This window comes from Nerophis ophidion, linkage group LG07 (assembly GCF_033978795.1).
Source record: "Nerophis ophidion isolate RoL-2023_Sa linkage group LG07, RoL_Noph_v1.0, whole genome shotgun sequence".
NCBI classification, from domain to species: Eukaryota; Metazoa; Chordata; class Actinopteri; order Syngnathiformes; family Syngnathidae; genus Nerophis; species Nerophis ophidion.
The window spans coordinates 15,922,292-15,943,516 of record NC_084617.1 but is presented as its reverse complement, the minus strand read 5'-3'; the positions used below and the strand labels follow the sequence as shown (position 1 = coordinate 15,943,516).

At 40.5% G+C, this 21,225-nt stretch overlaps 1 protein-coding gene and 4 non-coding genes across 6 annotated transcripts in view; all 5 read left to right on the top strand.

The window, feature by feature from the left end:
* Positions 1 to 21,225, top strand: part of znf385c (zinc finger protein 385C) — a 393,452-nt gene that overhangs the window by 304,340 nt on the left and 67,887 nt on the right. The window lies entirely within an intron of this gene.
* On the top strand, positions 2,941 to 3,012 carry trnat-ugu (transfer RNA threonine (anticodon UGU)). Its single transcript has one exon. It is a non-coding gene; the product is annotated as a tRNA-Thr (tRNA).
* trnat-cgu (transfer RNA threonine (anticodon CGU)) lies at positions 3,438 to 3,509 on the top strand. The gene has a single exon. It is a non-coding gene; the product is annotated as a tRNA-Thr (tRNA).
* Positions 3,940 to 4,011, top strand: trnat-cgu (transfer RNA threonine (anticodon CGU)). The gene has a single exon. It is a non-coding gene; the product is annotated as a tRNA-Thr (tRNA).
* On the top strand, positions 6,041 to 6,112 carry trnat-cgu (transfer RNA threonine (anticodon CGU)). Its single transcript has one exon. It is a non-coding gene; the product is annotated as a tRNA-Thr (tRNA).

Here is a 21,225-nt window from a genome sequence, read left to right as displayed (position 1 = left end):
GTTTTTTCGACTATTTTTTGGAACCTTGGAGACATCACGCTACGTCGGTGTGTTGTCGGAGGGTGTAACAACACTAACAGGGAGGGATTCAAGTTGCACCGAAGATGCGAAAGTGTCTGCCGCCAGACCACCATTGAATGTACTGTAGTGTTTTCACATTTTACCGGCGATGACAGACATGACACAGAGATGTATGGATAACCTGCAGATGCATTTGCAACTATACGAAATCACAAAGGTGAGTTTTGCTGATGTTGACTTATGTGCTAATCAGACATATTTGGTCGCAGCGTGACTGCCAGCTAATCGATGCTAACATGCTATTTACCGGCGGTGCTAAAGCAGACATGGCACAGAGATGTATGGATAACCTTCAGATGCATTTGCAACTATATTACGTTTCCTTCCACCCACATTTAATGCGAAAAAAACACTTACCAATCGACAGATTTAAGTTGCTCCATTATCACAAAATGCGACAGTCCTGATTGTTTGGTCCGCACATTTTACCCGCGATGCTAACGCAGCTATTCGGCCATGTCATGGCTATGAATAGCGTCAATAGCTATTCGCTCAATAGCTTCAGTTTCTTCTTCAATACTTTCATACTCCAACCATCAGTTTCAATACATGCGTAATCTGTTGAATCGCTTAAGCCGCTGAAATCCGAGTCTGAATCCGAGCTAATGTCGCTATATCTTGCTGTGCTATTCGCCATTGTTTGTTTACATTGGCAGCACTGTATGACGTCACAGGAAAATGAACAGTGGCTTCGAGAGAGTAAAAATAAGGCACTTTAAAGCTTTTTTTAGTGATATTCCGGGACTGGTAAAATTTTGAAAAAAAATTCCAAAAATACAACAAGCCACTGGGAACTGATTTTTATTGTTTTTAACCCTTTTGAAATTGTGACAATGTTCCCCTTTAAGTCCCCACCTCGTCTCTGTGTGAGGAAGTTTGGAAAATGTATTTATTTGGGGCTCGGAAAATTCCGGGTGAAGATGCAACTTGACCTCCTTTCAGTTATTTTCGGGTTCGTACATGGTTCTTGTCCAATCCCTGGCTTCACAGGTGACAAACCTTTCCCTCCGAGTGCTCCTCGTAAGAATATTTCAGATGTACAGTTAGCACGCGGTCCAGGGTCGGTCCTGCAGACGCTGGAGATCCGTCTCCAGCTCGGGGTAAATGAAACATAAACCACTCCACCGCCACGGGAAGACTAAGAAGAGCGAGGCGAAGCCACTCCGACTACACACACAGTGTGTGTGTGTGTGTGTGTGCGTGTGTGTGTGTGTGTGTGTGTGTGTGTGTGTGTGTGGGCGTAGACGAGACGAAGACATATGATGCATAAAATACATTTGTGTACGGGGAAAAAGGTGTTCAGCTCGATTGTCTTCACCGCCCACTACGCCCAGCGCGTCGCTCTGCCTGGCGCCGCCCACGCCGCGTTACTGAGGGCGGCTGGTGTCTAGGAAGAAAAAAAGACTCTGTTACTTGCTGCTGTGTTTAATAATGTCGGAGGCTGCAGTGTTTTGTCTGACGGCTGAGTGGGAACTATGTCTCATCCCAGAGTGTTTAAACATGGACTTATGTCATGCGAGCCTTTTTTTTTAGCATCAACATTGCCAGTCCAACCTTGTTGTAGGGCTAAGCGATACTGTCAGGTTTCCTGTTTTTTTCCCTGTGCGCTGTTTTCCCCTCAGATGCGGCTGATTGGCACCTGGCCACACCTGGTGTCAATCAGCCCACTTCCTATTTTACCTGCTTTGTTCCTCCAGTCAGTGCTGGATTATTGTCGCTTTTGTCGTTGCTACCTGACGTGTCGTGTCGTATCATATCGTGTCAATGCAGCATTGTGGTAAGCTATATTTGATAGTGGTTTGTAGCTTATTGTCTTTTGTTCCCTGCTTCCAAGTTTGTTTTCATATTATAAGTACGGCTTATGTTTCTTGCTCGGTACCTGCGAGTTTCCACGCTAGGCCTTTTTGTTTGTTATCCGCCCACGTGCGCGCTTTTTGTTTGTACCCTTTGTTTGTTTTTTGTCTTAGTGTTTTAAATTAAATCATGTTTTCTCACTCGATGCCTGCCTCCTTCTCTGCATCTTGGGATCCGTCACAAACTCAATCTAACAGATATGGCCTTTTTTTAATATCTCGATATTTTTTAGGCCATATCGCGATAAACGATATATATCTTGATATTTTGCCTTGGCCTTGAATGAACACCAGTATAATGATTCTATGTGTCTACTAGGGCTGTGAATCTTTGGGTGTCCCACGATTTGATTCAATATTTATTCTTGGGGTCACGATTAGATAATATATCGATTTTTTTCGATTCTCGGTTCAAAAACGATTTTTTTCCCGATTTAAAAGGATTCTGTATTCATTCAATACACAGGATTTCAGACTATGTTGTGTGTTTTTTGTGACACAGTTTTACTGCGTTGGGCGCGGTGGCCAAGTGGTAAGGCGTTGGTCTTCTAACCCAAAAATCATGGATTCAATTCCAGTCTGTGCCTATCCGATCACGGACATTTTTTGTCATTCTCTGCTACCATATCAAACTTACTGCTGTTTATTTTTACTTTCAATGGGCAACCCGTCTAGGCAGTTACCAAAATGAATGGTTTTCAATTAATGGAAAATGCAAACCAAAACACTGGTGTCTGATTTTAATTGCGCTGTGATGTAAATGAAGTAGCCCGAACTTTTACTCTCCTCCTGTTTACTTTCAATATGTATGGACACCCGTCTAGGCAACTGCAACAATTATGTTTATCATATAAAAGTCAATAACTAAAATTGGGCAAAATAAAATTTGAAGAAAATACATGCTTTACATTGGCTTGTGATTTCGCCATATCTCACGTCTTTTCAGCTCAGTGAGTGTCTGAAATATTATGTTGTGTGCTTTTTGTTACCTCATTTTGCTTCGTCGGGTGCGGTGGCCAAGTGGTAAGGCGTTGGTCTTGTAAACCGAAGATCATGGGTTCAACTCCCATCTGTGCCTTTCTGTATAGTGCACTTGTCATTCTATTATACCATATTATTGATGAAGTAAAGTGCTCAGCACCCAACTTCATGCTGTTTATATTCACTTTGAATGGGCAACCCGTCTAGGCAGTTAGCAAAACTGAATTGCTTTCAATGAAAGGAAAAAGCAAACCTAAATACAGGTGTCTGATTATTAATTAAGTAGCCAGAGCCAATACTCTCCTCCTACTTACTTTCAATATGGATGGCAACCCCTCTAGGCATCTTCAAAATGTATGTTTATTGGATAAAAGTCAATAACTAAAATGGAGCAAAATGAAATGTGAAGAAGATACATGCGTACGTTGGCTTGTGATCTCGGCATATCTCACGTCATTTCAGCTCAGTGAGCGGCTGAAATATTCTGTTTTGTGTTTTTTGTTGCATAAGTTAGGCACATAGGGCGTGGTGGCCAAGTGGTAAGGCGTCAGTCTCGTAAACCGAAGATCATGGGTTCAAACCCCATCTGCGCCTTTTAGTTTCATACATTTTTTTTTGTCATTCTATGATACCATATCATTAATAAAGCAATGTGCTCAGCACTAAACTTCCTGCTGTTTATTTTCACTTTCAATGGGCAACCCGTCTAGGCAGTTACAAAAATTAATAGTTTTCAATGAAAGGAAAAAGCAACCCAAAATACTGGTGTCTGATTTAAATTACGGAGCCCAAAACTTTAATCCCCTCCTATTTACTTTCAATATGTATGGCAACCCCTCTAGGCATCTGCAAAAATTACGTTTATTGGATAAAAGTCAATATCTAAAATGAAGCAAATTAAAATATGAAGAAGATACATTCTTTACTTTGGCTTGTGATCTCGCCGTATCTCACGTCATTTCAGCTCAGTCAGTGTCTGAAATAATCTGTTGTGTGTTTTTTGTTACGTAAACTAGGCATATAGGGCGTGGTGGCCAAGTGGTAAGGCGTCGGTCTCGTAAATCGAAGATCATGGGTTCAAACCCCATCTGCGCCTTTTAGTTTCGTGCAATTTTTTTTTGTTATTCTATGATACCATATCATTATTAAAGTAATGTGCTCAGCACCAAACTTCCTGCTGTTTATTTTCACTTTCAATGGGCAACCCGTCTAGGCAGTTACCAAAATTAATTGTTTCCAATGAAAGGAAAAAGCAAACCAAAATACTGGTGTCTGATTTAAATTACGTAGCCCAAAACTTTACTCTCGCCCTATTTACTTTCAATATGTATGGCGACCCCTCTAGGCATCTGCAAAAATTACGTTTATTGGATAAAAGTCAATATCTAAAATGAAGCAAAATAAAATATGAAGAAGATACATGCTTTACATTGGCTTGTGATATCGCCGTATCTCACGTCATTTCAGCTCATTAAGCGTCTGAAATAATTTGTTATGTGTTTTTTGTTACCTGATGATGCTGAACAGGGCGCGGTGGCCAAGTGGTAAGGCGTCGGTCTCGTAAACAGAAAATCATGGGTACAAACCCCATCTGTGCCTTTCATTTCAGTGCCGCACAGATTTATTGTCATATTCTGATAACATTTCATTAATAAAGTAATGTGCTCAGCACCAAATTTCCTGCTTTTTATTTTCACTTTCAATGGGCAACCCGCCTCGGCAGTTACCAAAATTAATTGTTTTCAATGTAAGGAAAAAGCAAACCAAAATACTGGTGTCTGATTGTAATTACGCTATGATGTTAATTAAGTAGCCAGAACCATTACTCTCCTCCTATTTACTTTCAATATGTCCCGAATGCAGCTGAGATAGGCTGCAGCGACCCTCCGCGAACCCAAAAACGGACAAACGGTAGAAATGGATGGATGGATGGATAAATGGCAACCCCTCTAGGCACCTGCAAAAATTACGTTCATTGGATAAAAGTCAATAACTAAAATGGAGCAAAATGAAATGTGAAGAAGATACATATTTTTACATTGGCTTGTGATCTCGGCATATCTCACGTCATTTCAGCTCAGTGAGCGTCTGAAATATTTTTTGGCGTGTTTTTTGTTACACGATCCTGCTACATAGGGCGCGGTGGCCAAGTGGTAAGGCGTTGGTCCCGTAAACTGAAGATCATGGGTTAAAACCCCCTCTGTGCCTTTAAGTTTCGTGCAATTTTTTTTTTGTCATTCTATTATATCATATCATTAATAAAGGAATGTGCTCAGCACTAAACTTCCTGCTGTTTATTTTTACTTTCAGGCAGTAACAAAAATTAATTGTTTTCAATGAAAGGAAAAAGCAAACCAAAATACTGGTGTCTGATTTAAATTACGTAGCCCAAAACTTTACTTTCCTCCTACTTACTTTCAATATGTATGACAACCCCTCTAGGCATCTGCAAAAATTATGTTTATTGGATAAAAGTCAATAGCTAAAATGTAGCAAAATGAAATATGAAGAAGATACATGCTTTACATTGGCTTGTGATCTCGGCATATCTCACGTCATTTCAGCTCAGTGAGCGGCTGAAATATACTGTTGTGTGTTTTTTGTTACATAAGCTAGCTATATAGGGTGCGTTGGCCAAATGGAAAGGCGTCGGTTTTATAAACCAAAGATCATGGGTTGAACCCCCATCTGTGCCGTTTAGTATCGAGCTATTTTTCTGTCATTCTATGATACCATATTATTAATAAAGTAATGTGCTCAGTACCAAACTTCCTGCTGTTTATTTTCACTTTCAATGGACAACCCGCCTAGGCAGTTATCAAAATTAATTGCTTTCAATGAAAGGAAAAAGCTAACAGAAATACTGGTGTCTGATTTAAATTACGTAGCCCAAAACTTTACGCTCCTACTGTTTACTTTCAATACATATGGCAACCCGTTTAGGCACCTGCAAAAATTACGTTCATTGGATAAAAGTAAATAACTAAAATGGAGCAAAATGAAATATGAAGAAGATACATGCTTTACATTGGCTTGTGATCTCGGCATATCTCACGTCATTTCAGCTCAGTGAGCGGCTGAAATATACAGTTGTGTGTTTTTTGTTACCTGACAATGCTACATTGGGCGCGGTGGCCAAGTGGTAAGGCGTCGGTTTCGTAAACCGAAGATCATGGGTTCAACCCCCATCTGTGCCTCTTCAAATCGCACACATTTTTTGTCATTCTCTGATACCATATCTTTAATAAAGTAATGTGCTCAGCACCAAACTTCCTGCTGTTTATTTTCACTTTCAATGGGCAACCCGTCTAGGCAGTTACCAAAATTAATTGTTTTCAATGAAAGGAAAAAGCAAACCAAAATACTGGTGTCTGATTTAAATTACATAGCCCAAAACTTTACTTTCCTACTGTTTACTTTCCACATGTATGGCAACCCGTTTAGGCACCTGCAAAAATTAATAACTCAAATAAATAAATGTTCTCGTGATCTCGTCATATCTTGCTTGATTTCGGCGCCCTGAGCGTCTGAAATATTATCTTGTGCGTTTTTTGTTATGCTGAGTAGTATCATAGGGTGGATAAGTGGTAAATTGTCAGTTTTGTAAACTGAAGATTGTGGGTTCAACCCCCTTTTGTGCTTTTTAGCGTCACGCAACGATTTTGTCATTACGCTAATAGTATATCATTAATAAACTAATGTGCTCAGCAACAAACTTCACTTTTTTGCTGTTTATTTTCACTTTCAATAGGCAACCCGTTTAGCCGATTACCCAAAACTATTTTTTCAATGAAAGGAAAAAGCTATCTAAAATACTGGTGTCTGATTTTAATAACACTGTCATGTTTATTTCTCTAAGTAGCCCAAACCTTGACTTTCCTACAGTTTACTTTCTCAAATGTGTAGCAAACCGTTTAGGCGGCTGCAAAAATTGCGTTTATGGAATAAAAGTAAATAACTCAAATGGAGCAAAATGAAATGTGAAGAAAGTACATGCTCGTAAATTCAGCATATCTGGTGAGATTTCAGTTTCGTGAGCACCTGAAAGATTATGTTGTGTTTTTTGTAATGCTTAAAGCTCTGTTGAGGCGCAGTGGCTAAGTGGTAATGCGTCGGTCTTGTAGACCGAAGATCAGTGCTCAACTCCTATTTAAGCCCTTAAACGGCGTGCAATTATGTGGTCTTTTCTCTGACACCATATCATTAATAAAGTAATGCGCTCGGCACCAAACTGCACTCAACATTGATTTATTTTCCCATTGCAATAGGCAACCCGTTTAAGCAGCTATCAAAAATATGAACTAAAATATTGTTGTCTGATTTTAAATACAATATGATGTAAATTTAGTAGCCAAAAGGTGTCTGTGATTTCAGCTCAGTGACCAGCCAAATGATTATGTTGTGTGTTTTTGTGATGCCGCGTGGATTAGTAAGGGGTGGTGGCCAAGTGGTAAGGCGTCGGTTTTGTAAATCAGAGATCATGGCTTCAATTTTCAGCCATGCCCTTTAGTATCACCTAGGGGTGTAACGGTACATAAAAATTTCTGTTCGGTACGTATCTCGGTTTAGAGGTCACAGTTTGGTTAATTTTCGGTACAGTAAGAAAACAACAAAACATACATTTTTGGGTTATTTATTTACCAAATTCTGCGATGAGGTGGCGACTTGTCCAGGGTGTACCCCGCCTTCCGCCCGATTGTAGCTGAGATAGGCGCCAGCGCCCCCCGCGACCCCAAAAGGGAATAAGCGGTAGAAAATGGATGGATGGGAAGGACATTTACCAAATTTGTAAACAATGGCTTTAACTTTGGTATCACTATCATCATTCTGCCCACGTTAATCCACATTAAACTGCCTTAAGTTGTTGCTCTGACTAAATAAAATGACAAAACTTTTCTTCTACATATAAAAAGTGAAACATTAAACAGTTTCAAGTCAATTCATCATGCTTATTAATTACAGCATTTGGGAAGCCTGTAGTTGATTTTTATTATGTGAATGTTGTATTTGTATCAACATGTGATAGCAGGTACCCTGCCATTCAAAACTAGGCTGCTACATTACTAATGATTAATGTAACTATAGCTGAAAAAATAGTACAATACAATAGGAGAGACTATTCATCCCTGAACACCATGGAGTTCAAGGGAAATAACAGACAGACAGGGCTTTGCTGCCCCAAACAAACACACACACACACAGCAAAATGAGCTAACGTTATGCTAAAAGCTAATTAGCCTTCACCTCAAGCCAGGACTGCGAGCGAGCTGAGCTGCAGTTTAAGTTTCCAGGAGGTCAACGGGCTCATAGTAATGTAACTAGAACGTTGACTGGGAGGTTTTTATTATAAGTTCGGGAGAGTACGCTGCCTTATGCTCACCTGCTAAACACCTATCTGCTCGACGCTAAAGCATTGACTACATGCGCTCTGAATACGCACTGCTGATTGGCTGTTTCCGCTCTGAATACACATTGCTGATTGGCTGTTACCGCTATATATGTAACCAATCAAATGGTTGTGTGGGTGGGACAATGCTGGGTGCAGAAGAAGCAAAACAGCTTCTTAAGACTTAAGTTTAGAAACTCCCGTACCGAAACGATTCAATACAAATACACGTACCGTTACACCCCTAGTATCACCTGTGTCATGATCCGCTGCTCGGATCGTGGCATATTCTGGTTTTGTTCTGTTTTGTATATCACACCCTGTTTGTTATTTGACTTCCTTAGTTCCTGGTGGCACTTCCTGTTTTGTTCCGTTGCCTAGTTACGTATTTGTGTCACCTGTGTTTCTCACGCGCACCTGCTTTTTGATTACCTCCCTATTTAAGACTACCTTTGTTTACCATTCGGGCTCGCAGTGAAAAACTCTTTTGTATTTGCTAGCTTCCACGCTATTCCTTCGTTTTTACCTAGATCACATGCTAGAGCTCTTTGTTCTTTCTAGCTCCCATGGTAGTTCTATTTGTTTTGTCTATAGTGCCTATGTGCAAGTCTTTATGTTCTTAGTCTATTTTTGTAGTTGTAAATAAATCATCATCCTTACCTTCACGCTGTGTCCATTCCGCACTGCATCAACGAGAGAACGCAACCACACCACGATGCCAGCAAAGCGTCACAACCCGATTAGTTTGTCAGTACTCTGATACCATATCATTTATAAAGTAATGCGCTCAGCACCAAACTTTACTTTCCTGCTGTTCACTCTCAATAGGCAAGCCGTTTAGGGAACTTCCAGGAATATTCGTTTTGAATGAAAGGAACAAGCAAATCAAAATATTGTTATCTGATTTTAATTAAGCTATGATGTTAATTAAGTTGCCCAAATCTTGTCTCTCTTAATCTTGACTTTTGTTATTTTTGGCAACCCCTCTAGGTGTCTGCAAAAATATGTTTATTCATCACCAGCAATCGCCGTCGTTCCAGGGTTTTATTTAGCACTATTAAACCTGTTAACCCTATCAGGGCTGTTTTAAATGATGTATCTGAGTCAACGGAATCAACAGTTCTTCATTAATCAATCAATTAATCAATGTTTATTTATATAGCCCCAAATCACAAATGTCTCAAAGGACTGCACAAATCATTACGACTACAACATCCTCGGAAGAACCCACAAATAAGGTCCAGTCTGTCTGGAGATATATCCCAAAGGTCCCAGCTACTGCCTTACTTGGCCTCTCTAGACAGCACACTTTTGGGTTCTTTGAATTAATATCCATTTCTCATCTTAAAAATCAACCTAGCAATCAAACCCCACTAGCTGTCCTCCAGACATTATACCTCCATTCATACTTGCACACATCTTTGCAAGCACCAAGGACTAGCTATAAAAAATGTGAGGATCATTATTTTGCCACTTTTAAATCGCAACTAAAAACATACTCGTTCAAACTGGCTTTGGCTTTTTTTTAGATTTGATTTTTTTAACCGTTGTAATATGCGTGTTTTTTTGTTTACTGTACCCTGTTCTTACTTGTTTTTTACTTTTATGTCCTGTTCACCAGGGGTTCTTGAGCTTTTTCACCTCCATTAAAGAGGGGCCTGGGGCCCATCTGAATATTAACAATGAATTAGTAATATTACTCTTTATTTTAATCGTATTAAGTAGTTTTATCTAACTTACTTACAGTTGGCAACCTTGTCAAATGATATGAAACCATGTGTTAATCACAAAGATTATTATTTATTTAACACATAAACCTTAGGCTTAGGTCAGGCTGATTAGATAAATACTATAAATACTTATTAAATATACTGCATAAAAACAGACTCATAAATAAATGTGTATACAATTTTGTTGTGCTTGTTGGGATGTCGCATGGCTGCAGTTGTGTGACCTCAAGTATGCAAAAATCCAGGAGAGCAGAAAGCCGGTAAGATGATTTTAATTTCATCAAAGTAAAAGATATAAACAGAAAGCAGTCTTGCATGGAGATGTTCCCAACATGGTTTTAACTTCGAGCACTGAGGAGTGCTCGAGTGAAACATAAATAGACCTATGTTGATTGACAGCAGCTGAGGACCGCTGCCAATCAACGGCGAGTGTGACAAAAACAGTGCTCAGCGGAGTAAACAGGAAGTATGACAAAATAAGAGCACTGAACAGGAAATAAAGTACAAAACACGAAAAACTATCAGAAAGTAAGTGACAGATCGTTACAGTGCTGACATAAATAAAATACATGAATAATGAGTGCTTTTAAACTAAATTAAGTTCAAATGAAAATATAGCTTCACCACTTAAGTCATAATTTTTGCGCCTTAGAAAAATGTTCTATGGCCTCGTTCAAACTGCAGGTCAAGTCCGATTTTTTCTTTGCTCATATGCAACTTGTATCGTATTTTCTCATGCCAATGTGAACAGTGCAATTCCACATTTTTCATATCCGACAGGCCTCTTTCGTTATGTGGATAATTAGTTGACAAAGGACTACACAAAAATAGCATATTAAACAAAAATATCCGAATTGTATCCCTGCAGCTGAGATAGGCGCCAGCGCCCCCCGCGACCCCGAAAGGGAATAAGCGGTAGAAAATGGATGGGTATCCCTGCAGTGTGAACGCAGCCTTTTACATTAGATTCAGCCTTCTTCTATTTGATTGAGATTGTCTTTACTGCCACAAGTGGTGTAAAAGTGTATTACAACTGCCCTAACGGACCACAGCTTGCAAATAAACCTTAATTGATTGCTGTTTACTTTTAATTTCAATAAGGCAACCCCTTTAAAGCAACATTACTTGTTACGGATGAAAGGAAAATGCAAAACAAAAATTGAGGATACGCTTTTTATTACTCATTGCATTAGCAAATGTCATGCACTTGAACACCAAACTTCACTTTCCTTTCCATCCATCCAACCATCTTCTTCCGCTTATCCGTGGTTGGGTCGCGGGGGCAGCAGCCTAAGCAGGGAAGCCCAGATTTTACTCCCCCCAGCCACTTCGTCCAGCTCTTCCCGAGGGATCCCGAGGTGTTCCCAGACCAGCCGGGAGACATAGTCTTCCCAACGTGTCCTGGGTCTTCCCCGTGGCCTCCTACCGGTCGGACGTGCCCTAAACACCTCCCGAGGGAGGCGTTCGGGTGGCATCCTGACCAGATGCCAGAACCACCTCATCTGGCTCCTCTCGATGCGGAGGAGCAGCGGCTTTACTTTGAGTTCCTCCCGGATGACAGAGCTTCTCACCCTATCTCTAAGGGAGAGCCCCGCCACCCAGCGAAGGAAACTCATTTCAGTGGCTTGTAGCCGTGATCTTGTCCTTTTTACGGTCATAACCCAAAGCTCATGACCATAGGTGAGGATGGGAATGTAGATCAACCGGTAAATTGAGAGCTTTGGCTTCCGGCTCAGCTCCTTCTTCACCACAACAGATCGATACAGCGTCCGCGTTACTGAAGACGCCGCACCGATCCGCCTGTCGATCTCACGATCCACTGCCCTTTCGTGCACTTTAATTAATAATGTATATCACATAGTAACATGCACTCTCCTGTTGTTAAGTTTCACTTTCAATACGTCAGTTAACTAGTTTTGGCAATTACTGAAATAGTTTTGTTTTGAATGAAAGGAGGCCCTGCGATGAGGTGGCGACTTGTCCAGGGTGTACCCCGCTTTCCGCCCGATTGTAGCTGGTATAGGCACCAGCCCCCCCCCCCCCACCCCCCCGCGACCCCAAAGGGAATAAGCGGTATAAAATGGATGGATGAATGACAGGAAAAAGCTACCCAAAATATGGGGAAACACCTTCATTAACTGAAGTCGAGTTCAAACCTTAACTCTCCTACACTTTTTTTCACTTCTTTTCTCCTACTGTTTACTTTCAAATATGCTTTGCAACCCATTTAGGCAGTTGAAAAAAATGTTCTTGCTAATGAAAAGAAGAAACTAAAATTGAAAGTATGTAAAGAAAACTACATTTCCACTAAGCTGAACTTTAAAGCAGAGCTTTTTTATTCACTCCTGTAAAGGCCTACTGAAACCCACTACTGCTTACCACGCAGTCTGATAGTTTTTATATCAATGATGAAATATTAACATTGCAACACATGCCAATACGGCCGGTTTAGTTTACTATATTGCAATTTTAAATTTCCCGGGAGTTTCTTGTTGAAAACGTCGCGGAATGATGATGTGTACGCGTGACGTCACGGACTGTAAGGAAATATTAGCGCTGCACACACACACACAGCTAAAAATCGTCTGCTTTAACCGCATAATTACACAGTATTTTGGACATCTGTGTTGCTGAATCTTTTGCAATTTGTTTAATTAATAATGGAGAAGTCGAAGTAGAAAGATGGAGTTGGGAAGTTTTAGCCTTTAGCGACACAAACACACGGTGATTCCTTGTTTAAAATTCCCGGAGGTGAAACTTTACTATGGATCAGAGCGGTCAAGCGAACATGGATCCCCGACCAAATGTCAACCAGAAGTTTTCGGTGAGAAAATTGTGGTAAAAAGTCGCCACTTCCTGGAGATCAACTGAGCTTGTCCCGTCCATACAGCTGCCGTCGACTTCGCTCAGACACTGGCCTCAAGACACCCGTGGACAAACCCCTCCGACTATCAGGTACTATTAAACTCACTAAAACACTAGCAACTAGAGATGCGCGGATAGGCAATTATATCATCCGCAAGTCGTCATCCAACCAACATTTCATCAAAGCCACACCCGCCCGCCACCCGCCCGTTGTTATATATCTAATATAAACGATGCAAGGCATTAGTGAGGTTAGAAAGTGTAACTCCCTCCAAATAGCACAGACACAATGGCTTTCTTGAACTGATTTATTTGAAGGCTTACTTTCCCTTCAAATTCACAGTGAAAACTGTAATAAATAAAGCACGTTACAAACGTAAAAATAATAACATGCACAGCATGCGGATCAAACATGTTACCAAGTAAAATACCAACAAATGTCAAATACCTCGTTGGCCACACCCGGAAGTAGCTTCCTTACATCCGTCGACAGACCAAACGAGACACTTCAAAATAAAAGTATGCCCACATACTGTTTCAAAGAGTGCTGCTCGTTTTTCGTATGTGGGTAACAACATTTAACTATTTATAAATGGTTGATTTCTATAGGCTAGTAAAGTAAAGTGTTGTAGCTGACAAGTTTGGGCTACCTCAGAGGTGTCACGTGATGTTAGCGTGACGTTGTCTGAGACGTGATATATGGATTGTACCATCAAGAGTTGTCAGGTACAACTCTTTACCTACTAGCCTATATAAATCAACCATTTATAAATACACGTCAGTAGGCTAAATGAACCTCTTCAACATAACATTTAACTATGGATAATGTAGCGGCTGGCTACGGGGTGTTAGCCAATGACTTTGGCTGAGGGGCGGGACTTCTGGGAGAGATAGGGAAGTGACGTTATCAACAGGAAGTGAAAGTTCGAGTTGTCCCGGGAAAAGCGTTAGAGAAATGCGAGCTGTTGTGTGGTTGTATTATATCTTGTGCAATAAAGACAAGACAAACGAAGACGTTTTATGATCTTACATTCCTGGGATTATTACAATATATATTTCCGAATTGGTTCAACCGCCACCCGCCCGAATCTATTCAAAATCTATTTTTTCGTCATGTCACCCGCCCGACCCGCGGTTTATCCGCGGACTCCGCGGTTGTGACCGCAAACCGCGCATCTCTACTAGCAACGCAATAGAAAGATAAGGGATTTCCAAGAATTATCCTAGTAAATGTGTCTAATAACATCTGAATCCGTCCCAATGCAATCGCTTTTTTTTTTCTAGCCCTTCGCTATCAATATCCTCAAACACAAGTCTTTCATCCTCGCTCAAATTAATGGGGAAATTGTCGTTTTCTCGGTCCGAATAGCTCTTTTTGTTGGCGGCTCCCATTAAAAACAATGTGAGGATGTGAGGAGCCCTCAACCGGTGACATCATCGTCTGCAACTTCCGGTAAAGGGAAGGCTTTTCTATTAGCGACCAAAAGTTGCGAACTTTATCGTCGATGTTCTCTACTAAATCCTTTCAGCAAAAATATGGCAATATCGCGAAATGATCAAGTATGACACATAGAATGGACCTGCTATCCCCGTTTAAATAAGAAAATCTCATTTCAGTAGGCCTTTAATAAAACTACATTACATGCTTGGGAAGATAAAATGTTAGATGCGAGATGTGGCGAAACGGCGCCAAAACCAGTGTCACCTTAGTCCCTGGAGGAGATGATTAGTCTCCATAACGGCACTGTGACGGTGCAGCTGGGGCATCAATCACATGGTCCATTCAACTGGGAGCACCTGGTTTTCTTTACTCTGATAGGGAACATGTTATGATTAGGCGAGGGAGGGCATCAATGCTTCTGTCCTCCTGGTGTCGCTCTGTTCTGCATCTACCCTGAAAAACTCATCGTGTACCAGGCTGGACCACGATGAAGACAAAAGACACATAGAGTGCGGTGGGGTCAGGATGTCTGCGGACACACAAGGAGTACATTCTCAGCTTCCTAAAACAAACACATGTGTGTGAGCTGGCCAGACGGCTGCTTGAGGTTTTCAATGTCAGACTCCTGCTTGGCGACCAAGATACTCACAAACATTCTGAGGTGACTTAGATCTAAAAATCAAACAAAAAAAAGCCCCAGGCAGGTAAATTGTTATTCCAAGCAACAACTACAATGGCCTCCTTGTTTGAAGAAGAGGAAGAAGGTGAAAAGACATCCTTGGATGGATGGGGAACTCTGAAGTTGTAAATTTTCAAGTAAGAAATGCCTCAAAGGTGCCATCACGCATGACCTCAGCATGCCTTGAGACCTCGGCTCAGAGAACATGGACATGACTTCTTTAGAAGCCGCGTTTTCAGGCACAGTGGCCAAGTGTTAAGCCTGAGACGCTTGGCCGGCATTGTGGTGCGGGTTTGTTCTCTCGTGGATGCAGTTGGATTGAACACAGCGTGAAGGTAAGAAAGGATGATTTATTAATACTAACAAAACAGACTAGGAACAGAAAAACTTGCACAAACGCACTAAAGACAAAACAAACAGAACTAGCATGGGAGCTAGAAGGAATTAAAGGCGCTAGCATGTAAGCTTGGGAAATAAACAGAGGAATAGCGTGGAAGCTAATGAATACAAGACGTCTTTTACCACAATCGGGAATAGCGACGTCACCTGTTGCATCGCACAGCAAACTAGACTGCGAGAAAGAATGAACAAAGAAGGCAGGCTTAAATACAGGAACGTAATCACAAAGCAGGTGCGCGTAAAAAACAAGATGCAGGTGACACTAATACGTGACAATGGCAACAGAAACAATACATGAAGTGCCACCAGGAACTAAGGAAGTCAAATAACAAAACACGATACAAAGACGGAAATAAAACAGAATATGACATGATCCAAGTAGTGGATCATGACAAAGGCATTGGTCTTGTAAATAGGCAATCCTGGGTTCAACCTAGGGCTGGGCAATATGGCCTTTTTTTGATATCTCGATATTTTTAGGCCATATCACGATATACGTTATATATCTCGATATTTTGCCTTAGCCTTGAATGAACACTTGATGCATATAATCACAGCAGTATGATAATTCTTTGTGTCTATATTAAAACATTCTTCTTCATACTGCATTCATAAATGCTAGTTTTAAACTTTCATACAGAGAAGGAAATCACAACTAAGTCAGTTGACCAAAACTGTATTTATTAAACAGTTTTTTAACAGTGGCACAAACATTCAAGTCATTTCCAAAACAGAAAGTGCAAGATTGTCAGAGACATTTTAAGTGTCAAATATAAATGAGCTGCATAATAGGAAATCAAATAGTATTCGTCCTTCGCTATGTGGTAAGTTACTACGGACGTTATGAAATTATTTTCTTTCTCTAGCAGGTGACTTTTCAAATGATGCAACACATTAGCAGTGATGGTACTTTTTATAGCCACGCTTGTGCCTCATGCTTGACTAATTACGGTTGTCTGTTCGACATATTCCCATTTGAAGCCAAACCACCGCCAGATGTTGGACCCCCTGCTGTTTTTCTTGGGAATTAATTCTTCCTTCATTCGCACCTTCTTTCTCTCGTATTACCACTCGCACGGCTCTGCTAGCATCACAGCTAACGTTACCCACGCTGCTACTTCTTTGCTCCGCGAAGGCGTGTACGTGACGTGACAGTATGTGACGTATGTAAGAAGGTGCGCCTGCTTGTCTGTGAGAAGGAGAAACAGGAAAGAGCAAGAAGAGACTGTAATGTGATGCCGCAGCTAAAAGCAATTGCGTGAGAACGTCTACTCGAATATCACGATATAGTCATTTTCTATATCGCACAAAGACAAACCCGCAATATATCGTGTATATCGATATATCGCCCAGCCCTAGTTCAACCCCTATCTGTGCCTTCCTATGTTAAAGCAGACATAGGTACTTAAAAAAAATATATTTATTTCAAATGAAAGAAACATGCAAGAATGGGGATACTCTTGACATTGTGTACATTCCCTTTCAATATTAATTGCAACCTGCGTCTGTATTGTTTGCCGTCATACAGCATTCCTTCTTTTAGGCGCAGTGGCCCAGCGGTAATGCATTGGTCTTGTAATCTGAAGGTCATGCATTCCACCCTATGTTACAACTCAGATGAAAGGAAAATACACCCAAAAAAAATGACGTGATTTTTACGTATGACATTGTGTACTTTCACTTTCAATATTTATTGCAAACTGCGTTTCTTTGACTTGTGATTTTTTATGGCGTGGTATGGAACAGCTACTTATTGATAGAGCAGGTACGCTTTATCAACAATCTTCACTCTTTTTATTTTTACTTTCAATATGTCAGGCTTATTACATTTAACATGTGTGGAAATGCAACTTTTAGGCGTGGTGGTCAAATTTTGTAAATCAAAGGTCATTGGCTAAACCCCCATCTGTGCCTTCCTTGGTTAAAAATTGAAAGGAATAATTTCATTACCGTAATTTTCGGACTATAAGTCGCAGTTTATTTCATAGTTTGGCCGGGGGTGCGACTTATACTCAGGAGCGACTTATGTGTGAAATGATTAACACATTAACGTAAAATATCAAATAATATCATTTAGCTCATTCACGTATGAGACTAGACGTTAGAGATGCGCGGATATGCAATTATTTCATCCGCAACCGCATCACAAAAGTCGTCATCCACCCGCCATCCACCCGAACCAACATTTTATCAAAACCACACCCGCCCGCCACCCGCCCGTTTTTATACATCTAATATAGACGATGCAAGGCATTAGTAAGGTTAGAAAGCTTTTGCCTGTTAAAGAAAGGAGACTGATCCAATGCAGCAGAGACATTCAATGCGTGCCACGTGCATGATAATATTATTTATCATTATTATAATATCATTGTCATTTTAATTAAAAAAGTGTTGACTATTGTTGCCAATGCCCTCAGATCAGGAGTGCGTTCCTCACACTTTGTGTGCGTAGTTGCAGCAAGCAAAACGATGCTTTTAAGAAGTTAAAAAAAATGTTTTAGAAAGACTAAGCCTATATTTTCGTTTGGTAAAAAAAAAAATTCTGAATTTATTTCAATGAATATTAACTTGTGATCGTTATAATGCTCAAATAGGGACAAAGGCGGGGTGCACAGTGAAACAGTGAACAATTTTGCCACAAAGATGAACCTTTATTGATTGATCTGCAGCCATGACAAAATATCAGACTATCTCCTTCTTCAACGACAGGCAGGAAAATAAAGATAAACACAGGCTCATACATTTTTAAGTTGAGATAAAAAACTAAATAAAAAATGTGCCTCATAAGCCTTAGGCTGTCAATCACACGCACAAACTTAAATTATACAATAACATATGTATGTCATCCCTATTTAAACAAAAATAAATTTAATAAATAATACTAATAAATTACCTGTAACTTATTAGCCAAGGCAAATAGCTGAAGGGGGGAAATCAAACCCATCAGACTGCACTTTATCATCAAACTTGAATTATAATGAAAATAGACGGTCGCGACAAACAAAGCAGGCTAAATAGCCTTACATTGTAGCCAATCGGAGATGCGCTTCACTTGAAAGCGAGGTCAAATAATAATCACACAGTAGTATATTTCGAATAAAACAAAAACACAATAAACAAAGCAATTGCCTTAATTCCTTTGCATTGTAGTGCGCCCAAACAACACGTAACCATCAAAATTATTCAGCTGACCGAACACAATATACAATTTAGACATGGGCTTATTTGGTATAGCCCAGGGTAACGTAGACTAATTCGTTTAACATATCCAACCGTATGTCTACTTACTTTTTTTTTTTGTGAGCACTATGCAGGAATAAAATGGCATTTACAGTGCCAGGATTCAGGCGAGAGCGCCTGGCCTCTAAAATGCGCCCTGCTGCCCTGAAGGAGCGTATATATATATATTTCCGAATTGGTTCAACCGCCACCTGCCCGAATCTATTTAAAATCTATTTTTTCCGGACTCCGCGGTTGTGTCCGCTATCCGCGCATCTCTACTAGACATATAAGATTTCATGGGATTTATCGATTAGGAGTGACAGATTGTTTGGTAAACATATAGCATGTTCTATATGTTATAGTTATTTGAATGACACTTACCATAATATGTTAGGTTAACATACCAGGCACCTTCTCAGTTGGTTATTTATGCGTCATATAACGTACACTCCTTCAGCCTGTTGTTCACTATTCTTTATTTATTTTAAATTGCCTTTCAAATGTCTATTCTTGGTCTTGGTGTTGGGTTTTATCAAATAAATTTCCCCAAAAAATGCGACTTATACTCCAGTGCGACTTATATATGTTTTTTTCCTTCTTTATTATGCATTTTCGGCAGGTGCGACTTATGCACCGAAAAATACGGTGCTTTAAAGCATTGATGTACTCAAGACATACTCTATCATCAATTTTTACTCTCCTGCTGCTTACTGTCAATATGTTAGGCAACGACTTGTTTCCGATGAAAGGGAAATGCAAAACTAGAATTGGGGTACCCTTCTTGGTACTCATGACATCATGTACTTTTACTTTCAATAGTCTTTGCAAACTGCATTTCTTTGATTTGTGCTATTTTACGACGTTGAACGGCGTAATAGCTTGTAGGCGCACAGGCCAAGTGGTAAGGCGTCGGTCTCGTAAATCGAAGAACATGGGTTCAATCCCCATCTGTGCCTTATAACCTATTAGATTTGTCTACCACTTCAATACTAATACATTCAAGCGCCTCACTTCAACCAGTCCTTTGAGGCAACTACCAAAGGACTAAAAGTATGGGAATGCATTTTCCATTTCATCATGGCGTAATAAGGTAGAAGCAATCTATGCCCAACCTTTTCTGTTTATTTTCTATATCTATGGCTACCCGTTTAGGCAACTATCAATCAATCAATCAATGTTTACTTATATAGCCCTGAATCATTAGTGTCTCAAATGGCTGCACAAACCACTACGACATCCAGTGGGACATCGGTGACAATAATGACCCAGTGGGACGTCGGTGACAATGATGACTATGAGAACCTTGGAGAGGAGGAAAGCAATGGATGTCGAGCGGGTCTAACATGATACTGTGAAAGTTCAATCCATAATGGATCCAACGTAGTCGCGAGAGTCCAGTCCAAAGCGGATCCAACACAGCAGCGAGAGTCCCGTTCACAGCGGAGCCAGCAGGAAACCATCCCAAGCGGAGGCGGATCAGCAGCGCAGAGATGTCCCCAGTCGATACACAGGCAAGCAGTACATGGCCACCGGATCGGACCGGACCCCCTCCACAAGGGAGAGTGGGACATAGAAGAAAAAGAAAAGAAACGGCAGATCAACTGGTCTAAAAAGGGAGTCTATTTAAAGGCTAGAGTATACAAATTAGTTTTAAGGTGAGACTTAAATGCTTCTACTGAGGTGGCATCTCGAACTGTTACCGGGAGGGCATTCCAGAGTACTGGAGCCCGAACGGAAAACGCTCTATAGCCCGCAGACATTTTTGGGGCTTTGGGAATCACTAATAAGCCGGAGTCCTTTGAACGCAGATTTCTTGCCGGGACATATGGTACAATACAATCGGCAAGATAGGCTGGAGCTAGACCGTGTAGTATTTTATACGTAAGTAGTAAAACCTTAAAGTCACATCTTAAGTGCACAGGAAGCCAGTGCAGGTGAGCCAGTACAGGCGTAATGTGATCAAACTTTCTTGTTCTTGTCAAAAGTCTAGCAGCCGCATTTTGTACCAACTGTAATCTTTTAATGCTAGACATGGGGAGACCCGAAAATAATACGTTACAGTAGTCGAGGCGAGACGTAACAAACGCATGGATAATGATCTCAGCGTCTTTAGTGGAAAAAATGGAGCGAATTTTAGCGATATTACGGAGATGAAAGAAGGCCGTTTTAGTAACGCTTTTAATGTGTGACTCAAAGGAGAGAGTTGGGTCGAAGATAATACACAGATTCTTTACCGTGTCGCCTTGTTTAATTGTTTGGTTGTCAAATGTTAGAGTTGTATTATTAAATGGAGTTCGGTGTCTAGCAGGACCGATAATCAGCATTTCCGTTTTTTTGGCGTTGAGTTGCAAAAAGTTAGCGGACATCCATTGTTTAATTTCATTAAGACACGCCTCCAGCTGACTACAATCCGGCGTGTTGGTCAGCTTTAGGGGCATGTAGAGTTGGGTGTCATCAGCATAACATTAACAACTACAGATATTACAGAAAAGAAAATCCGAAATGAAACATGGGGATAAAATATATATAAAGTGTCAACTGCTTTTGATCGGTATTGATCAATCGTTTGATAGTATTTCATGGAGACT